This window comes from Macaca nemestrina, chromosome 6, assembly GCF_043159975.1.
Source record: "Macaca nemestrina isolate mMacNem1 chromosome 6, mMacNem.hap1, whole genome shotgun sequence".
NCBI lineage: Eukaryota > Metazoa > Chordata > Mammalia > Primates > Cercopithecidae > Macaca > Macaca nemestrina.
Window position 1 is genome coordinate 98,658,559 of NC_092130.1, and position 13,551 is coordinate 98,672,109.

General features: G+C 39.5%; 1 non-coding gene across 1 annotated transcript; it reads left to right on the forward strand.

The window, feature by feature from the left end:
- The first annotated feature begins 5,875 nt into the window (after positions 1-5,875).
- LOC112425463 (U6 spliceosomal RNA) lies at positions 5,876-5,985 on the forward strand. Its single transcript, XR_003016523.1, has one exon. It is a non-coding gene; the product is annotated as a U6 spliceosomal RNA (small nuclear RNA).
- The last annotated feature ends 7,566 nt before the right edge of the window (positions 5,986-13,551 follow it).

Sequence of the window (13,551 nt, forward strand, 5' to 3'; positions counted from 1 at the left end):
TTCCCTAATTGGGTCAGATTATATTTTTAGTACGATTTTATTCTAATGAATGTAGGCCCTTTCTATTAACCTTAACAGTCAAGAAACATGAGACAATGGGAGAATATATCATTTGAGACTTCAAACTCACTGTTTATGCTAATGTGACAGCAATGACTGCTTGAGGACAATTTTATCATATCGATTGCAATGATGAAGGGAAAATAAAATCTTCTCAAGTATTCTTCACTCTCTCTGAGTTAATTAAATTTTATAACCTTTGCTAAACTCTTCAAACAACAGACTCTTATTGAGGAAATATTTTTAAAAACTATAAAAAAACTATTGTCTTCCCAAAATTCTGTTGGGTTGCTGGATTTAGCAGTTCTCTTTATTTCCATGGCAGGAAGTGATTATCAACATTATCATTATTTTAAACATCATCACTAATATATTTTGTCAAATCTGTAGGGCACTGTGCTGGGGAGAGAGACATCAAGAGGTGTAAGATATAGTCCCTGCCCTTGAGAAATATGTAATCTAAACGAAGACATTTACTACCTTCGTTAAAATTGGTCCAGAATAATTTGTTCAGCGCTGTGATTTATTAGAATCATTCAGTGGGAACACATATGGGAATGATATTGGAGTTAGATATTTTAAAATAAAGCCTATCTCCTACCTTTGCTAAGAGATACGCATTATGGTTTAAAAGATGATGCAGATGGCATTCGTTTCCTTTCGGCAGGCAGAAGGAAATGCATTGATTCCTAGAGGATAAAACACATATTCTCTGAGCATTTTTATTTGAGTGACTTGAGAAAACAGTTCAAGTCCCATCTCTGCAACTAACTGGCAGTGTGACTACTGCCTCTTGTAGTATTATACATTATTGTGCCAGCAGCTATTCTGAAGTAGGAGCTCTCAATGTCTTTGACTCAAGAGATATCCTATATAATTGGCTAGGATGGCATATCTGCACCAGTCAAGCATAGTGTCTTGCCTTTCTCTTTCATAACTAAACTGGTTGACAAATAATGCTGAAATTGTAATGAACTCTGTGCCTCTGATGTACTTACAAATTGGTCTTACATGTGAAAACCTATTTAACATTTCCATGACGTAGACATCATGTACAAAAATGTTTTCTGCCACACTACGTAATAATGCTCATCACATGCTAATTCCTTATCATGACATCTTTTACACTGATTTTCAGTGCTTGAATTTGGGAGAAGTGAGGGGAGATAATTTTTTCTACTGAAACTGGAGATATGAAAATAAGTCATGGGGATAATTGGGCAAGTGCCTTTCCTGAAAATATCCTGTATTTTTCTGGTTTATTTTGTTTGCTTGATAATCAGTCCTTACATGATTACCAAATTTCCTTTATTATCACATTTAATTGAAAGTGAATAATCTATTTCCTTTATCAATGAATGTTTTGTTTTTACAAAATAATGTGCAGCAGTTGCACAGATCAGTTGATGTGGGTGAATGAGGTCATCTGAGGCTTTCTGCTTTCATACTACAGTCTATTCTTCATTAGAAACATTGAAGAAGTTGCTTAGAACTTCAAGAGACTTTACGACCTTGAGATTACAGGTGTGTTTTTGGTTTGTTTCAAAAGTAAATTTTCAAACCCATAGAAAAGTTGGAAGAAGAAAACAATGAATACATGTATACTCTTCACCTAGATCCATCAAATATTTGTATTTTGCATCAACTTTTCTACTTGATAAACTTTTTATATTTTAATTTTTCACTTATAATTTATCCGTTTTTAACTTTTACTTTAGGTTTGGAGATACATGTGCAGGTTTGTTATAGAAGTAAACTTGTGTCATGGGGGTTTGTTGTACAGATTGTTTCATTACCCAGGTATTAAGCCTAGTACCCATTAGTTATTTTTTCTACTCTTCTCTGTCCTCCCACCCTCCACCCTCAAGGAGGCCTCAGTGTCTGTTGTTACCGTCTTTGTATTCATAAGTTCTCCATCATTTAGCTCCTATTTCTAAGTGAGAGCATATGGTATTTGGCTTTCTGTTACTGCATTAATTTGCTAAGGATAATGGCCTCTAGCTCCATCCATGTTCCCACAAAAGAAATGATATCATTCCTTTTTATGGCTGCATAGTATTCCATGGTGGATACACATATTTTTAAAGAGAGTTTTAATTCAATGTCATCTAATATACAGTCTATATTCACATTTCCCTAATTGTCACAAGTTACTTTTCTTGCTTTTTAAAAACTTCATTGAAAATTAATATATGTGCATGTTAGAAATGCAAAAAGTAAAAAAGGTTATCTCATGGAGCTTAGACTATATTCTGTCTCTGACCCCATCATGCAAATATTGTGAATCATTTCACAGGTATGGTCTTAGAAATTTTCTACAAATACATACTACATATTTTTAGATGGATGGAAACATTCTATAATAGAAGGTATTTTCATATAAACACATATAAATATCCTCTTTTCATATGAGCACATATAAGTTCTACTCACTGATGTTTTCTTAATAACCTTTATTTTTAGAACACTTTTAGGTTCATAGCAAAATTGAGCAGAAAGTATAGAGAGTTCATATATGCTCTCTGTCCCCACAGACACACAACCTCCCCTACCATGGACATCCGGCACCAAAGTGGTACATTTATTACAACTGATGAATCTACATCGACACATCATTACCACCTAAAGTCCATAGTTTACATTAGGGTGCTCACCCCCGGTGCCTGGGGTAACAGGGGCTGGAGTCTCCTAGGGTTGGCTTATATCCTGGGTTTGCTGGAGCATGGAGTTATGGGGGCCAGCCTGGAGACTGGGGCAGCAGGGACTGGCCTGGTTCTGGGTGGCTTGGAGCCTATATCTGTGGGGACTGGCCTGGAGCCTGGAGTTGTGGGGGATAGTCTGCCACTGGGGCAGGCCTGGAAACTTAGTCTGCAGGTACCAGCTTGGAGACTAGGGGTGTGGAAGCCAGCCTGGCACTGAGTTTCACTGGAGCAACACTGGTCCGCCGGGCCTGTGGCAAAGTCTGGGACTCACTTTACTCTCCTTCCCCCACTTGGAGGATATCTCTCTCTCTGTTGTGTTGCCTGGTTTGGAGAGGTGATGTGATGCAGAAAATGTGAAACTGTTCTTCCTACTTTCTTCAGTGGGTCCTTTTGTAATTCTCTGCTACACACAGGTGCTATAATCTCTCAAATGAATTCCTTAGCTCTTATGAAGATATTTTCATGCATGGAGAGTTGTTCAAATAGAAGTTTTTATGAGGCGATAAGTGCTGGAAAGTCCTATTCCACCACCTTGCTGATGTCACAATCCAAGATCCACACTTCCTCTTTCTCTTTCTTTTCTTTTCTGTCTTTCTCTCTTTCTTTCTTTCTTTCTTTCTTTCTTTCTTTCTTTCTTTCTTTCTTTCTTTCTTTCTTTCTTTCTTTCTTTCTTTCTTTCTTTCTTTCTTTCTTTCTTTCTTTTGCTCTCTCCTTTCTTTCAAGGCTAGTCAAGTGAAGCAATGGAAGTAGAGAGAGAACAAATAAATCTGTAACCAGTTATGATCAATTAGTTTTAAATAGCACTGCACTCCAACCAGCCCTCACTATATTTTGATTAGTGGTAGCATAGTATATCTTTCTCCATCCCTTTACTTTTAATCTATATGTGTCTATGTTTTAAAAGGGTTTCTTGTAGACAATATGTAGCTGGGTCTTATTTTTTTATCCACTCTGGCAATCTGTCTTTTAATTGGAGTATTTAGACAGCTGACATTTAAAGTGATTATTAATATTATTGGATTAATATCTGTGATATTTGTGACTATTTTCTATTTGTTGCCCTTGCTATTTGTTCCTATTTTTGTCTTCCATACTTCTTCTGACTTTTGAGGTATTAATGGAGCATTTTATTATGATGTAGTTATATAATGATATATATATGATATATTATATATCATATATTATAGAATGATATTATAACATATTATTCCATTTAGTCTTCTTTCTTTTTTTTTTTTTTTTTTTGTTGAGACAGAGTCTCGCTTTGTCACCCAGACTAGAGTGCAGTGGCCAGATCTCAGCTCACTGCAAGCTCCACCTCCCGGGTTCACGCCATTCTCCTGCCTCAGCCTCCCGAGTAGCTGGGACTACAGGCGCCTGCCACCTCGCCTGGTTAGGTTTTTGTATTTTTTAGTAGAGACGGGGTTTCACCGTGTTAGCCAGGATGGTCTCGATCTCCTGACCTCGTGATCCGCCCGTCTCGGCCTCCCAAAGTGCTGGGATTACAGGCTTGAGCCACCGCGCCCGGCCGAGTCTTCTTTCTTAGTATATCAATTATGCCACTTCATTTTTTTTTTTTTTTAAGGTGGAGTCTCACTCTGTAGCCCAGGCTGGAGTGCCGTGGTATGATCACGGCTCACTGCAGCCTCAAACTCCTGGGCTCAAGTGATTCTCCTGCTCCAGCCTCCAGAATGGCTTAGACTATAGGCGCACACCACTGTGCCTGGCTAATTTTTAATTTTCTTGTAGAGACAGGGTCTCACTATGTTGCCTAGATTGGTCTTGAACTCCTGGGCTCAAGCAGTCCTCCTCCCTTCACTTCTCAAAGTGTCAGGATTACAGGTGTGATTCAGTGCACCTGGTCACTTATGCTTCTTCTTATAATCTTTAAAGTGGTTGCCCTAGAATTTGCAATATACATTTACAATGAATTCAAGTCCACTTTCGAATACAGTCATACCTTGCTTAATTGCACTCTGTGAGTACTGTGCTTTTTACAAATTGGAGGTTTGTGGCAACCCTGCATCAAGTAAATTTATTGGTACCATTTTTCCAACAGCATTTGCTCACTTTGTGTCTCTGTGTCACATTTTGGTAATTCTCACAATATGTTAAATATGTATCTATATCTATTTATATAGATATTTATATCTATATCTATTTATATAGATATACGGATATAGATATATAGGTTTTTTTTTTTTTTTTTTTTTTTTTTTTTTTTTTTTTGAGATGGAGTCTTGCTCTGTCGCCCAGGCTGGAGTGCAGTGGCATGATCTCAGTTCACTGCAACCTCTGCCTCCCAAGTTCCAGAGGTTATCCTGCCTCAGCCTCCCAGGTAGCTGGGACTACAGATGCGTGTGACCACGTTGGCTAATTTTCGTATTTTTAGTAGAGATGGGGTTTCAACATGTTGGCCAGGCCAGTCTCGAATTCCTGACCTCAGGTGACCTGCCCACCTCAGCCTCCCAAAGTGCTGGAATTACAGGCGTGAACCACTGCACCCAGCCTCTCACTTTAAATCAAATGCCAGAAATAATTACGGTTAATGAGGAAGGTGTTTTGAAAGTCTGTATAGACCAAAAGCTAGATGTCTTGTGGCTAACAGTTAGTCAAGTTCTGAATGCAAAGGAAGAGTTCTTGGAGGAAATTAAAAGTGTGCTCCAGTAAATGCACAATGCTAAGAAAGTAAAACAACTTTATTGCTGATATGGAGTGAGTTTTACTGGTCTGGGTAGAAGATCAAACCAGCCACATATTCCTTTATCCAAAGCCTAATCCAAGCAAAGGCCCTAACTGTTCAAGTCCGTGAAGGCTGAGATAGGGAAGAAAGCTGCAGAAGAAAAGTTGGAAGCTAGCAGAGGCTGATTCATTAGGTCTAAGAAAAGAAGCCATCTCCAGAACATAAAAATGTAAGGGGAAGCAGCAAGTGCTGATGCAGAAGCTGCAGCAAGTTGTCCAGAAGAGCTACTCAAGATAATTGATGACAGGTGGCAATCATTACAACAGATTTTCAGTGGGGGGGGGGGGGAATGTTATGTTGGAAGAAGATGTTATCTAGGACCTTTACAGTTACAGAGAAAAAGACAGTGCTGGCTTCGAAACTTCAAAGGGTGCTGACTTTGGCAGCACATATACTAAAAAAACTGGGATGATACAGAGAAGATTAGCATGGCCCCTGCACAAGGATGACATGCAAATTAGTGAAGCATTCCATAAAACGAACAAACAAACAAACAAAAACTTCAAAGGACAGATTGATTCTCTTGTTAGGGGCTAATGCAGATGGTGATTTTAAGTTGAAGCCAGTGTTCATGTACCACTCCAAAAATCCTAGGGCCCTTAAGAATTATGTTAAATCTACTCTTGGTGTGCTCTAGAAATGGAACTACAAAGCTTGGCTGACAGCCATCTGTTTATAGCATGGTATGCTGAATATTTTAAGCCCACTGTTGAGATCTACAGCTCAAAAAAAAAAAAAAAGGATTCTTTTCAAATTATTACTGCTCAATGACAATGCACCCAGCCACCCAAGAGTACTGATGGAGATGTACAAGGATATTAATATTGTTTTCAGGCATGCTAGCACAACATCCCTTTGCAACTCACAGATCAAGGAGTCATTGCAACTTTCAAGTATTAGTATTTAAGAAATAAATTTCAAAAGGCTATTGCTACCATAGATAGTGATTCCTCCGATGGATCTGGAAAAATTAATTGAAAATCTTCTGGAAAACATTCACTATTCTAGATGATGCCATTAAGAACATTCATGATTCATGGGAGGATATCAAAATATGAACATTCATGGGAGTTTGAAAGAAGTTGATGCTAATCCCTTCACAGATGACTTGAAGGGGTTCAAGAGTTCTGTGGAAAAAGTAACTGCAGATGTTGTGGAAATAGCAAGAGAACTAGATGTGGAACCTGAAGATGGGACTGAATTGCTGCAATCTCACTATCAAACTTGAAAAGATGAGGAGTTGCTTCTTATGGATGAACAAAGCAAGTGGTTTCTTGATAAGGAATCTTCTCCTGGGGAAGATGTTGTGAACATTGTTGAAATGACAACAACTGATATAGAGTATTACAGAAACTTAGTCAATAAAGCAGTGATATAGTTTGAGAGGATTGGCTCCAATTTTGAAAGAAATTCTACTGTAGGTCAAATGCTATCAAATAGTATTGCATGCTACAGGTAAGTCTTCCATCAAAGAAAGAGTCCATTGATGCAGCAAACTTCACTGTTGTCTTATTTTAAGAAATTGCCACAGCTACCCCAACCTTCAGTAACCACTACCTTGATCAGTCAGCAGCCATCAACAATGAGGCAAGACCCTCTACCAGAAAAAAGATTATAATTTGCTGAAGGATCTGATGATCATTAACATTTTCTAGCATTAACATATTTTTAACTTAAGGTAGGTGTTTTTTTCTTTTTTCTTTTTTTTTTTTTTTTGAGACGGAGTTTTGCTTTTGTTGCCTAGGCTGGAGTGCAATGGTGCAATCTCGACTCACTGCAACCTCCGCCTCCCAGGTTCAAGCGATTCTCCTGCCTCAGCCTCCCGAGTAGCTGGGATTACAGGCATGTGCCACCACGCCTGGCTAATTTTGGTATTTTTAGTAGAGACAGGGTTTCTCCATGTTGGTCAGGCTGGTCTCGAACTCCCTACCTCAGGTGATCTGCTTGCCTCAGCCTCCCACAAGATGCTGGGATTACAGGTGTGAGCCACTGTGCCCAGACTTTTTTTTTTTTTTTTTTTGCAGTGGAGTTTGGCTCTTGTTGTTCAGGCTGGAGTGCAATGGGGCGATCCCCATTTATTACAATCTCCACCTCCCAGGTTCAAGTGATTCTCCTGCCTCAGCCTCCTGAGTAGCTGTGATTACAGGTGCTCGCCACTATGCCTGGCAAATTTTTTGTGTTTTTAGTAGAGATAGGGTTTCACCATGTTGGCCAGGCTGGTCTTGAACTCCTGATCTCAGGTGATACACCTGCCTCAGCCTCCCAGAGTGCTGGGATTACAGGCGTGAGCCACTGCACCCAGGTGGTACATCATTTTTTATGATATAATGTAACTGCACACTTAATGAACTACAGTATAGGGTAAATATAGCTTTTATATGCACTGGAAGACAAAAAATTCACATATTTCAATTTATTGCAATATTTGCTTTATTGTGGTGGTCTGGAGCCAAACACACAATATCCCCCTGGTATCCTTGTAACGCTATACTGCTCTGTGAAGAGTGCAAGTATCTTATAATTACAAAACATTCCTAATTCCTTCCTCCCATTCCTTGTATCATTGCTGTCATTCCTTTCATTTACACATAAGCACATTGTTGCTATTACTATTTTGAACAAACTGTTTAAATACATTGTTGCTGTTGCTACTACTATTTTGAACAAGCTGTCTACTGTCAGACCAATTAAAAATGAGAAAAATAAAAGTTTTTATTTTACCTTTACTTATTCCTTCTCTGATGCTCTTCTTTTTCTTCATGTAGATCCATGTCTCTGACATAGATTATTTTCCTTCTCTCTGAAAAACTTCTTTTTACATTTCTTGCAAAGCAGATCTACTGGCAAAAAATGTGCTCAATTTTTTACATGAATTTTTTTTTTTTTTTGGCGGGGGGGATGTAGTCTCGCTCTGTCGCCCAGACTGGCGTGCAGTGGCGCGATCTCAGCTCACTGCAAGCTCCGCCTCCTGGGTTCACGCCATTCTCCTGCCGCAGCCCCCCGAGTAGCTGAGACTACAGGCGCCCGCCACCACACCTGGCTAATTTTTTTTGTATATTTAGTAGAGATGGGGTTTCACCATGTTAGCCAGGATGGTCTCGATCCGCTGACCTCGTGATCTGCCCACCTCAGCCTCCCAAAGTGCTGGGATTACAGGCGTGAGCCACCGCGCCCGGCGCCGGTGGTTTTTTTCTGTCATCATTGTAACTATTTTACTCTGCTGTCTTCTTGCTTACACAGTTTCTGAGACGTCAGATGTAATTCTTATCTTTGCTCCTCTATAGGTAAAGTTTGTTTTCCTCTGGCTTCCTTCAGGATTTTTCTTTTATCTTTAGTTTTCTGGCATTTGAATATGATGTGCCTAAGTGTCATTTTTTGGGCATTTATCCTACTCAGTGTTCTCTGAGCTTTCTGGATCTGTTGTTTGGTGTCTGACATTAATTTGGGGAAAATTCTCAATTATTATTGCAAAAAATATTGCTCCTCTTCCTTCTATTTCTTTTCCTTCTAGTATTCCCATTATTGTATGTTACACATACAATAGCTGTCTCATGTTTCTTAGATACTCTCTTCTGTTTTTTTTTCTTCCAATCTTTTCCGTCTTTGCTTTTCAGTTTGGGAGGTTTCCATTGTCATATCCTCAAGCTCAGAGATTCCTCCCTCAGCCACATCCAGTCTGCTAAGAAGTCCATCAAAGGCATTCTTCATTTCCGTTACAGTATTTTGATCTCTAGCATTGTCCATGATTGTGTCTTAGAATTTCCATCATTCTGCTCACATTATCCACCTGCTCTTGCATGTTTTCCCTTTAAAATCCTTAGCATAGTAATCATAGTTGTAAAAATTCCTGGCTTAGTAATTCTAACTTTCCTGCCATATCAGACTCTGGTTTTGATGTTTTAGTCTTTTCAAATTGTGGGTTTTTTTTTTTCTCCTTTCAGTGTTTTTTGTAAATTTTTGTTGAAAGGTGGACATGCTGTACTAGATACAAGAAACTGCCTTGGTAATGGAGTGGTGAAATGTGGGGGACAGGAAATGTCTATCACCCTATGATTAGGTCTCTGTCTTTTGGTAGTCTGCGCCTCTGGTCTGTGAGCTGTCCCTGCGCTGCTTCAGGTTTTTTTCCCCTTAGGCGGGACAGGATGGATACAGTAGGCTGGAGTTAACAAATTTTCCTTTTCTCAAGTAGGTTAGATTTTGATAAAACCCCAGCTGGGCAGACTCTGAAAAATAGTTCCTCCTGAGAGCAGACCTTGTTCAGAACAGAGTGCTCTGGTTTGATTCAAAATCGTTCCTTGCCTCCTCCCCCTGCAGGAAGCATGAAGGGGGTTTTTCTCCAAAATTCACTGTAAGAACCAGGTCAGGTGCCTGGAAGTAAAGCTTCCCAAAGTGTGGGGGCCCCCAAGACTGGGTCACCTGGAGACTTAAACTCACATTTGTCTATACCTAGTTTCCAGCAGTTTGTGAATTACAGTTCCCCTTTTCCTACCCCAGCACTAGTTCCTGGGGTGGTTTCTGCTCTGCTAAGTTGTGATTCTCTGCATTTACCTGTCTGTCTCTTCAGTTTTGGGGGCAGCACTTAGCCCTTTGACTTCACCTCTGTAATAGATCTAAAAAAAGATGTTGTTTTTTTCAGTTTGTTCAGCCTTTTACTTGTTAGGACAGAGTAGCATCTTCTAAGCTCCTTAGGCGCTAGACTGGAGAGTCAGTTTTTTTGATGTCTCTTTAATTTGCTTTATTCCAAGCCAGTTCCCCTGCCCATTTATACCCATAACAGATAATTTTTAAGAGAGTTCATATCTGTGTATTCTTTCTTAATTAAAAAAGAATTGAAAGTTTGATAGAAGAGCACTGAAAAATGGACAATGTTACTTTTTTCTGTTGTCTATGCCTCAAAAAAGTCTAACAATGGGGCCTGAAGTTTTTAAACTGGCACTGTAACTTATGCCAAAAATGTTGATAAAAAACAGATGTCCTATACTGTGTCCATGACAGCACAGAATGCCACGATTTAAAACCAGCCATGAGGGCCGGTTGTGGTGGCTCATGCCTGTAATCCCAGCACTCTGGGAGGCCAAGAAAGGAGGATTGCTTGAGCTGAGGAGTTCAAGACTAGCCTGGGCAACACAGCGAGACGCGGTCTCCATGTTAAAAAGAATAAAGATAGCCATGAGCACATACAGCATTAAAACTTAATTTTTTCCTAAGTCTGCTTGACTATCCAAGACCATGTCATAGAAGTTTTGAACTGAAAGAACCTCAGAAGCAGGCTAACTCCATTCCCTATATTACCAGGGAGGAAACCGACTCCCAAAGAATCTGTGGCTTGTCGAGGTGACACTGGCAGTCAATTGTAGAGATGGGAGTAGAAATAAGGTATCTTCACTTTCAATTATCTTTATGTCTGATTCTTTCATCATCTTCTCTCCCATAGCCTTCTATCCCTTTATTTCATTTCTTTTCCATTTCTTCCTTCCCCTCCTTCCCTCCTTTCCTTCTAATAAGCAAATGAGCAGACTCCAGATTTTTTTTTTTTTTTTGATAATTTAAAACATGATCTTACTCTGTTGCCCAGGCTAAAGCGCAGTGGTGCAATCACAGCTCACTACAGCCTGGAACTCCTGGGCTCAAACAATCCTCATGCCTAGTCCTGAGCAGGTAGGACTACAGGTGTGCATGACCATGCCCAGCCAACAACAGACCTTTTTTAAGGAAAACAAATCACCCTGTTACCCTCCTGCCAAGATTTGTCCATAGTGGCATTATTGACGTTTAGGCTAGATAATTCTTTTTTCATGGGGGCTCTTCTGTACATTGTAAGGTGTTTAGCAGCATCACCGCATCCTAGCCATTAGATGCAAGTAGTCAATATGAATTCAAAATTTTATGTAGCTCAGGTGACAGGAGATGGTGGTACCAGAAGAAGTCAAGGGTTGGGGTGATAACAAGGCCTCTCAAGGTCGAGGTCTGCTTCATGGTGACTCAGCAGGAGACTCTGTGACTTGACTGCTGGGAAACCCTTTGGGAGACCTGACCTGGGGCCAAAGTAAAGTTATCCTGAGTTGTGAACCTATGCTATTTAAGGAAAAAAAAAAAAAACCCAAAACCCAAGAAAAAAAACAAACAAAAAAGCAACAAAATTTTACGTAGTTGTAGCAATAGCCTAGACACAATTTCTTTTCTTTTCTTTTTTTCCTTTTGAGATGGAATCTCATTCTGTCACCCAGGCTAGAGTGCAGTGGCATGATCACCGGTCACTGCAACCTCCGCCTCCCAGGTTGAAGCAATTCTCCTGCCTCAGCCTCCCAAGCAGCTGGGACTACAGGTGCGTGCCACCATACGTGGCTAATTTTTGTATTTCTAGTGGAGATGGGGTTTCACCATGTTGGCTAGGCTGGTCTCAAACTCTTGACCTCAGGTGATCCACCTACCTTGGCCTCCCAAAATGCTGGGATTACATAAAAAGGATGCCTCAAACCCTAACTTAACAAAAAATAAATGAAAAAAAAAAAGGGTGTGGGAGAAGGGATGTATTAACTTTCTTAACACTAAAGACAAGGGTTGTTGTACTGCTCTGAGTTGAATAGGTCTAGGAAGTCAAATGATAACACCAGGATTTTCTCTCCTTGTCTCAGATCTGCTTTCTGCTATGTTGGCTTCATTTTCATGAACTGCAGACAAACTGAGGATATAGCTGCAGGGAGTTTCAACCTTATGATCCACAGTTTACCAACCCAAATCAAATAGAGGCTTTCTTCTAGCAGTTTCCCAGGAAAATGCTCTGATTGGCCCAACTTGCGTCATGTGACTAACACTCAGCCTAATCACTGTGGCTGTGGAGACAGATTATTAAGAGTGGTCAGGCCTAGGTCACTTGCCTACACCTTTCACAGAGGAAAGTACCCTAGAAATTAAATGATTAGGGTAAAGGAGACACAGTTCCACAATAGACACAGGGATGCTGTCACTGGAAAGGAAAGCAGGGATGCTAGGTAGACAAAAATACCAGATATCCTTGTCATCTGTTTACAATATTCAATGACTCCTTTCCTCAAGTTGTAGTGCTATGATTTCCTTAAGTGTTCTGCTACCATTGAACTTTAAGGTGATTTGAAATATTTTTCCATTACAAAAGCAGTGTTCTTTTTCAGTGCCTTCTGAATGACGTCTACTAAATTTCCCATCGGTTTTCTCAAACGGGCCTTTGGTTTGAATTCGGAACTACAAGATTGAAAATGGAATGATTTACCACCTAATTTAAGGCCATTCAGTTTTGCTTTATCCCCTTTTGCTTTTATACTTCCATTATAATCCTTCCATCTGTGATTATACCAACGGTTGTGGCAGTATCTGCTCCAGCTGCATGGGTACATTTGAATACATTAGTGTGCTATGTCAGTGGTTTAGGAAATGTTTTATGGTAGCATGAAGATTTATTTCTAACTCTTGTAGGACCTGCTTTATTATTTCTTTTAACTATTAACCTCAAAAACAATATTGTTCAATTTTAAGCCTTTAGACCTGTACATGCACTTAAAATACAGGATCACTCTAGTATCCTAATGTCTATGAAATATGCCTCTGGTTGTTTTATTACTATGAAATCTATCTACCTCATTTACCTGTATAAATTTACTTCTCCATATTTTAAGGCCTAGCTCAAATGTTACTCCCTTTTACATGATTTAGTCAGACAATATTAATCAAATGAATGTTCAATAGTAAAAGTGAAATTACATGAAAAGCCCCACATTTTGCATATTTAAACTGTTTTTTATTGTCTTACATGGTGTTGAAGGTGGGACCCACTCTTGAATCTTCTTTTAGTGGTGGAATGAGGTACATATTGTTCATTAGTGTCACTCATATTGAATTTATGATTTGTCGAGGTGAATTTACAAACAGTAGGTAGTCCTGTTGCTGGAGGGTCATCTGTGAATGAAGCCAATCATACCATTTGAGGGATTCCGTGTCTCCGTCCACATCCCATAATGTGGATTTTTGCCACTTATTTCAGCGGTATATACAAAAACTGCTTGTTGCCTT